Genomic DNA, 9321 nt, shown 5'->3' on the forward strand with positions numbered 1-9321 from the left:
CCTTTATCACTCCGGTGTAGCCAGTTTCACCTCCTCTGTCATAAGTGCCTTGTCGTCACTTTACTATTGGCTGTTCTTTGTCTCATGAAGAATATAAATAACATGCTTGCTGTATTAAACGTTCAGTAGATTTAATATAGACACTGTCTGTGTTGTGGTTCCTTCTACTTCCTTCGCAAAGTCTTCAGAGACACAGACTCACGACTGCACCTCACTGGGCACGAACATAGAAAGACGGGACCGGGGAATTGGAGATCACGACTAGATCTAATATATTCCTAACAGATGGAAAGGCATCTTTTAAAAGATGTGTCGTTAAACAGACGTTCACGTCAGTTTTTTTTGCTCTAATAGATAAAATACTCTCTTGTCAGGAATATACACACTTTTAGCGCTGTCAAAGGGCCCAGGGGCGTAATCTGCACCAGATATGCAGAAGGAGAGAAAGCCTCTGGAATGCGCCATATATCCAACAGCATATGCTTCTTCGAGGTGAATGGAACAGTAGTAGTATTCAGCTCGCTAATAAACAACTGCTCGGCACTGAAGGAAAAAAATCTGAATGAGAGTGTACATTCCTTCTCCTTTTATATCCGTATGCCTGGGGGAGAGGCATGCAAATTCCACTTGCCAATTCTCATTGACCTTTTTTCTCAAAAGAATAGGTGTTCTTGGCTCTCAAGAGCGACCCCCTAGCGTCACAACATCGACACAACGTTGAGTGAGTGACAGTATAAGCATGTAAACTGACTCAGTCTATGCAAATTGTATGCAAATATTTGAAAGTTGCTGTGGATTCAGCCATGCACTGATGTATTTAACTGTGTCACAAACTAGGAATCAGACAATGAGTGCTCATTTGACGAGTGCTCTGAGAAATGAATGCTCATTTCAACAGCTTGGTTTTAATAAATTCTTTTTATACTGAGGATTAAGTTTTGAATTCAACAAATTACAAAATATTTTTGAAGTTCTGTGATGTCAAAAGATACAGTAAAATTTGGATTCTCAATTCATGACGCAATTAATGTTTCTTAAAATGTAAACATGGCTGTAAATTTGCATGAACAGTAACACATCTGCATTTTGGGGATCATCGACTGGATGGTGAATTTGACCCAATTCCCAGAACTGGTTTGGAGACATGTTATGTTCTGTTCTTAAAGGGTGATTGTCCCACCAATCTCGAAAATGTTTAGATTATCTTGTAGCCTTAGCAAGAATGTATAGTGGCATCTATATATAGTGCATTTTGTTGCCCCTGGGCGCTTCGACAGCGCAGAAAACTCGAAAGAGTTATTCTAAAAGAGTAATTTCGCTCTAAAAAGAGCAAAACACAGCGGCGTTGAACGTCCTTCTCAGGACGTGTCTTTTTAAAGACGATTTTTCCGCCCCTGTGTAGTTTCTGGATGCGGTTGATTTCTCCCCACCTCTGACGGTCATAAAAACTGCCTTGCATACCTGGGTTGCGATCACACGCAGGCAGCGTTATTATGAATGGTCTATGTTTTCAGTATGAGAACATAGCCATGACAGCATTGCGGTTGTAGGCTTTTTCTTGTAGTGAGAGAAAGCCACTTCAGCCGCCCCCCCGCGCCTCGCCTCCTTCCTACGGGATTGAGGCAGGTGCCGCGGGCGATGAAGACGATCTGGGGACAATGACGGGCTCCGTTTCGCCGGGTGAACCTACATAAGGGAAGTCAAGTCTAACCAAGTCAAAACACCTCAAACCTCGTCAAATAGGCGGTCAATAGCCCATTGCGATATGGGAACGAGTCCGAGGGTCCCTGTACCCTGCGCGCCAGCCTCAGAAAGTTTTTCGGGGCCCCGGGGCGGGCGCCTGTTCGTTCTGGGGGTCCGACGGGGAAGGTCTGTGACGCGGAGGACCGCCTCGGGCGCAGCGGACCCCCGCCACGGGCGTTTAAAGGAAGATCCCCGAATATAGCCTCTCCAGTGCAGTTCAGCCTTTACCCACGTGAGGGCGGCCTCACGTCCCACCTCTGGCTCGAATGAATGGGCTCCTTCTCCATTCATATCGATGGCAATCGGGCGCCTCTCGGGGCAGGGCTCTCACTCGTTCCATTTGTTGCAATGTGTTCTTTTAATGGGGGAGTGGACCCCTGTGCCACCCTGGGGGGGGCGGGGCTGTCCACGGACCCATTATTATCCCCCTGACCCACTATTTTACCCAAACTGACCAGTGAGACCCCCTGCCCACCCTGGGGGGGCGGGGCTGTCCACGGACCCATTATCATCCCCCTGACCCACTATTTTACCAAAACTGACCAGTGAGACCCCCTGACCACCCTGGGGGGGCGGGGCTGTCTACGGACCCATTATCATCCCCCTGACCCACTATTTTACCCAAACTGACCAGTGAGACCCCCAGACCACCCTGGGGGGGCGGGGCTGTCCACGGACCCATTATCATCCCCCTGACCCACTATTTTTCCAAAAGTGACCAATGAGACCCCCTGACCACCCTGGGGGGGTGGGGCTGTCCACGGACCCATTATCATCCCCCTGACCCACTATTTTTCCAAAAGTGACCAATGAGAACCCCAGACCACCCAGGGGTGGGTGGCTGTCCACGGACCCATTATCATCCCCCTGACCCACTATTATTCCCAAATTGACCAGGGAGACCCCTTGACCACCCTGAGGGGGTGGGGCTGTCCACGGACCCGCTATCTGCCCACTAACCATCTATTTTGCACAAACTGAGTCAACCAACAGACTAACTTCCCATTATCAATTGATTGTACAGCTGTATATCCACCAACAGACTAACTGCCCATTCATTTGACTGTAAATGGGACTACCCACCTACAATTTATTTAAAAGGCTATCTGCCCATTAGCAGTTGATTGTATAGCTGTATGTCCACCAACAGACTAACTGCCCATTCATTTGACTGTAAGTGGGACTACCCACCTACAATTTATTCAACAGGCTATCAGCCCATTAGCAATTGATTGTATAGCTGTATGTCCACCAACAGACTAACTGCCCATTCATTTGACTGTAAGTGGGACTACCCACGTACAATTTATTCAACAGGCTATCTGCCCATTAGCAATTGATTGTACAGCTGTATGTCCACCAACAGACTAACTGCCCATTAGCAATTGATTGTATAGATATATGTCCTCCAATAGACCACTGCCCATTCTTTTGACTGTATATGGGACTCAAAGTAATGGGCTAAAAGGATAGACAGACAGACAGACAGATATACAAACATCCTACAGATAGATACATACATACATAGACATATATTGGACATATTGAGAACTGCACTGTGCAAAAGTGCTAAAAAGTGGAATTCTTAGCAAATAATCACAGACAGGGATTGCTGAGATCCCACATACAATTTGTCCCATTAAATTGATTGGAATTGGGACTACCCACATTAAATTTGTGGGATGTGCATTTCTCAGCTCTAGACAGGCTTGGGAAGCTTAAACTTGTATTTCTGTTCATCTCCAAACCTCCTCTTTCTATGGTATAAATTTCATTAAGATCGGAGGATGTCGAAAATGTAGTGCCTGCCCCTTTAAGGATTTGTGCACACAAATTTCGACTTCCTCAGATTTTCTTGAAACTCACAAGATAGAAAGAGGAGGCTTGGAGAAGCACAGAAAAAAAGTTTGAGCACACTAAGTCTGTCCAGAGCTGAGATCTGGACATCCCACATGCAATTTATTTGCATTGTCTGAAATCATCACTTTTTGGACATGGTTTTTTTAACTCCTGGATCAAATTTATGACTTAAAATCATATTTAGGTGACTGTAGGACTCCCACTGAACAACATAAGCCCTTCAAAACATCAAAATTCCACTGACCACGAAACCTTCATTTCTGTGAATGGGTCAAATTGGAGTTGGGATGTGCAGATCTCAGCTCTGGAGAGACTTGGGAAGCTGAAACTTGTATTTATGTTCTTCTCCAAGCCACCTCTATCTATGGTATAAATTTCATTAAGATCGGAGGATGTCGAAAAAAGGATTTGTGCGTGCAAATTTCGACTTCCTCAGATTTTCTTGAAACTCACAAGATAGAAAGAGGAGGCTTGGAGAAGCACAGAAACAGAGGTTTGAGCACACTAAGTCTGTCCAGAGCTGAGATCTGGACATCCCACATGCAATTTGTCCCATTAGACATATTGAGAACTGCACTGTGCAAAAGTGCTAAAATGTGGATTTCTTAGCACAGAATCACAGACGGGGATAGCTGAGATCCCACATACAATTTGTCCCATTAAATCGATTGGAAGTGGGACTGCCCACGTGCAATTTAAATGCATTGGCAAATTATGCTTTCCTTTCAGCACCACTTAGAGGCTATCTCCCCCTCAGGCAGCACCATGGGCCCTTTTTATGTTCCTGGTGGGATAGTGAGAGGAAGCTGGGCTCGTTGTAAAGGTCTCAGGCAGCCCTTTCGAACGAGGTCAGTCCCGAGGTCGTAGCCCGAGAGCTGAGATCTGGACATCCCATGTACAATTTGTCCCATTAAATTGATTGGAATTGGGACTACCCACATTAAATTTGTGGGATGTGCGTATCTCAGCTCTAGACAGACTTGGGAAGCTGAAACTTGTATTTCTGTTCTTCTCCAAGCCTCCTCTTTCTATGGTATAAATTTCATTAAGATCAGAGGATGTCGAAAATTTCGTGCGTATCCCTTTAAGGATTTGTGCGCGCAAATTTCGACTTCCTCAGATTTTCTTGAAACTCACAAGACAGAAAGAGGAGGCTTGGAGAAGCACTGAAACAGAGGTTTGAGCACAAAAAGTCTGTCCAGAGCTGAGATCTGGACATCCCACGTACAATTAGTCCCATTCTGAGAAATAAAGGTTTCGTGGTCAGTGACAGTTTTTTATTTTGAAGGGCTCAGGTTGATCAGGGGGCTTCACTGAGTCACCTAAATGTGATTTTAAGTCATAAATTTGATCCAGGAGTTAAAAAAAACATGTCCAAAAATGATGATTTCAGCCATTGCAAATAAATGGCAAGTGGGTACACCCACTTCCAATCAATTGAATGGGTCAAAAATCATCACTTGGTGAACTTCATTTTTATAACTCCAGGATCACATTTTTGACTTAAAATCACATTTAGGTGACTCTGTGAAGCCCCCTGAAACACATAAGCCCTTGAATTTGTGTATTCTGTACAGATTACACAAATACAACATGTTTATGCAACTTACAACTCATAAACATGCATCATTTGCCTAAATAATGAATGTGTCCATAAGCATTTTGTCCTATGGAGACTCAACAGCAGGTTTATGGGCTATTCATTTGAAACACTTAACATTTACATGCAGTTTTATTGACAAAATCCCTTTGGCAGCACTCAGAATACACAATACAACAAGTTGATGCAACTATCAACTCATAAACATGCACAATTAGCTTCAGAGTGAGACTCAAAGGTCAATGATTAATCATTACCATTGTAATTGTCTTATAGTTGGAGAACCATTAAAACTGGATTGAAAATGGAGATGGGAGAGGGGATCCAAATACAAGCCAAAACATGCAATAGAGGTTGTAGTGGGGGGAAACAGTATGCTTTATTATGTTCCTTTATGAAATAGTACTCAACTCAGCCTAATATAACAAGCTGATGCAACTATCAACTCATAAACATGCACAATGAGCATAAAAAACTAATTCCCACGACCCATGCATTTGGTGCCATTCAAACCAGTTGGAAGTGGGCACTTCCTGTATGATTCGGTGAAAAAAGCCTTGAAGCATATGCCAGCAACTTCAGCCGTCGAGTACTCCTTCCTGGGGCCTTCATATACAACATGTAACGAATTCAAGTCCCTCGGTGTTAAGCAAGTACTTTAAAAAAAAATCAAGAAAAATATTCCTGAAAAATGATTGTCACATTACACACATTAGTCAGCCAATGAAGCACTTAACAAAGTCATTCAGACTTGAACCTTTTCACAGTGACTAAGGGGCCCCTGAGAAGCTACATATTTCAATTTGGAGCCATTTGGACCTTTCCAAGTCATGTCCACGGTCCCGCTGTGAAAATGAATGGTACAAATTGTAAGTGGGATTGCTCTTCCCGATGTCCCAAAGACCCCAGATTTCGCACGGTGACACGTCAAGGGCCCCTTATCGACATACTAAGAGGACTGTGGCAGCGGGGGCGTGGTCAAGCGCCCGTCCGGGAGAGGAAAGCGGTAAGGGCGCTTACACCTGTGCTAAATTATGCCTAACACCTGTCTCTAATTCCAGTGAGCACGAGGAGAGCGGCATAAAAGCAGACACCGAGCCTCCAGTCAGAGAGAGACGACAAGCCAACTCAGTGCGCTTGCATTATATTGTGTATTATAAAAATAGAGAGAATTAAAAGCTTACCTTGTGCTGAACACCTGTTCCCTGTCCTCCTTCTTGTGGGAAGCGTTACACTGGTGCCGAAACCCGGGACTTGTTCATCCAAGTATGGAGATGGGTCGCCCCGTAGAGTCCTCCCAGCTGACGGAGGTCCTCCAGTCCCTCGCGACACTACACCAGAGCCACCAACAATCCCTGCTTGAGCTCCGGCAGGACCAGGATTGCCGTTTTTTTTAGATCATGTGGGCTCAGGCAGAGGACCGGCACGCCATCCGGAGCCTCCTTAGCCAGGAGGCCGCGCCGGCCACAGCCGCGACCCCGGACACCCGCTCCACGCTGCCCCCGCCCACGTTACAGAAGATGGGGGTAGCAGACGATCCTGAGGCCTTTCTTGATTTGTTTGAGCAAACGGCAGAAATCTGGGGCTGGCCGCATGAACAATGGACAGCCCGCCTAGTTCCTCTCCTGTCCGGGGAAGCTCAACTCGCGGCTCAACAACTGCCGGCAACTAACCTCCTGGCCTATACAGACCTAAAAAGAGCCATTTTGCAACGGGTCGGTCGGAGCCGGAAGAGAATCGTCAGCTCTTCCGGGGCATGAAGTTGGAAAAGTCCGATCGCCCGTTCGCATTTGCCCAATGGCTCCGGGACGCCTGTCGGAGGTGGCTGCTCGCGGGGGACCGCGACGTCGAGGGTGTTATCGATCAGGTGGTACTGGAGCAATTTAGTCAACGGCTGCCCCGGAAAACGCCGGAGTGGGTCCAGTGCCACCACCCGGCGTCACTGGAGGAAGCCGTTCGTCTCGCAGAGGACCATCTGGCGCCGATCCCGAGGGCGGACGAGCCCTCTTCTTCGTCTCTCTCTATCTCCCCTTCCCTTGTGTCTGCCCCTGCCCTCGCCCCCTCCCCTTTGTTCTCTCCTTCTGTTCTCTCCCCAGGGCCCGTTCCTGCCTCGCGCAGGCGTGGAGGGTTCCAGAGACCAGCTTCCTGGCCTTGGGAGAATGTACCCTCCCATTCCCCGTCTTTCAGCCGCTCTCCTCCTCAGGTGGGGGCGCCCGCCAGCACAAGTGCGGCCGCAACGCCTGGGCCGGCCTGTTGGAGGTGCGGAGACCCGGACCACTTCCGGGATCAGTGTCTGCTGATGGAGGTGGGGACGGTGGTGCGGGTCTCCGACGTCCCGCAGGCTGCCCCCTATCTGGCTGGAGCATACCGGATTCCGGTAAGGATCAGGGGGGGTATTTACCAAGCTTTGCTGGATACCGGCTGCAATCAGACCACCATCCACCAACGCTTGGTTCAACCCGGGGCTTTGGGTTTAGCTAAACTGGTGGGGGTGAGGTGTGTGCATGGGGATGTTCACAAGTATCCCATGGTGACTTTGGCGATTAAATTCAGGGGAAAAAACCATAGTGTGGAGGCAGCGGTTAGTTCCCGCCTCACCCATCCGCTAATCTTGGGTACCGATTGGCCGAATTTTAATGATATTTTAGAGGGTATTTGTGCGGATGGGTCCTGCATAAAGAGGTGTGCGGTGTGCGATGCTTTGGCAGGGGAGGAGGAGCCAGGGCCGTCCTCGGCTGCTCGGAATGACGAGGGAAGGGGCGAGGTGGCCGCCCCTCCTCTCAGGGAATTCCCTGAGGGGGACTTCCCTCTAGAGCAGTCGCGGGACGAAACCCTTAAAAATGCTTTTGACCAAGTGAGAGTAATTGATGGTCAACCGCTCCGGCCGGGCATCGCCATTGCATACCCATATTTTGCCATGATTAGAGATCGGTTATATAGAGTGACGCAGGACGCTCAAACAAAGGAGGAAGTAACACAATTATTGATTCCACGGAGCCGCCGGGAAATGGTTTTCCAGGCGGCTCACTATAATCCTATGGCCGGTCACCTAGGGGAACGGAAAACACTTCTCCGTCTAATAGCCCGTTTCTATTGGCCGGGCATTGGCGGTGACGTCCGCAGGTGGTGTGCGGCGTGCCGTGAATGTCAGCTGGTAAACCCACCGGCCACCCCAAAAGCGCCATTGCGCCCTCTACCATTAATCGAGGTCCCCTTCGAAAGAACTGGGATGGACCTCGTCGGGCCATTAGAACGGTCAGCACGCGGACATCGCTTCGTGTTAGTCCTAGTGGATTACGCAACGCGATATCCGGAAGCAGTGCCTCTGAGCAACATCTCCACACGTAGTGTTGCAGGGGCACTCTTCAAGATAATCTCCCGGGTTGGGATTCCGAAAGAAATCCTCACCGATCAAGGCACGACTTTTATGTCACGAACACTTCGCGAACTTTACGAGCTCTTGGGCATTAAATCGATTCAGCACTAGCGTTTACCATCCGCAGACTGATGGCCTAGTGGAACGATTTCATAAAACGCTCAAGAACATGATTCGTAGAATTGCGTACACGATGACGCTAGGAATTGGGATAAGTGGCTAGACCCCCTGTTGTTTGCAGTACGAGAGGTCCCGCAAGCCTCCACAGGGTTCTCCCCGTTTGAGCTGCTGTACGGGCGACGCCCGCGGGTCCTTGACGTCATCCGCAGGCGTGGGAGGAGGGACCTTCTAATAGCAAAAATGAAATTCAGTTCGTTCTTGATCTTAGAGCAAAACTCCACACACTGGGGCTGACTAACACAGGAGAATTTGCTCCAAGCTCAAGAACGCCAACGCCGGCTGTATGACAGGGGTGCTCGGCTACTGGAATTCGCACCGGGAGATAAGGTACTCGTATTACTCCCAACATCGAAGCTCTAAATTACTCGCCAAGTGGCAAGGACCCTTTGAGGTCACACGACCAGTAGGGGATCTCGATTATGAAGTTAAAGGTACCGATAGAGGGGCGACGTCAAATTTATCACCTCAACCTCCTGAAATTATGGAGGGAGGAGGCGGCCTCTGTGACGTTGGCCACGGTAGTTCCGGAGAGGGCAGAGCTCGGACCGGAGGTAAACAAAAA

The sequence above is a fragment of the Xyrauchen texanus genome, chromosome 26 (genome assembly GCF_025860055.1).
Source record: "Xyrauchen texanus isolate HMW12.3.18 chromosome 26, RBS_HiC_50CHRs, whole genome shotgun sequence".
NCBI classification, from domain to species: Eukaryota; Metazoa; Chordata; class Actinopteri; order Cypriniformes; family Catostomidae; genus Xyrauchen; species Xyrauchen texanus.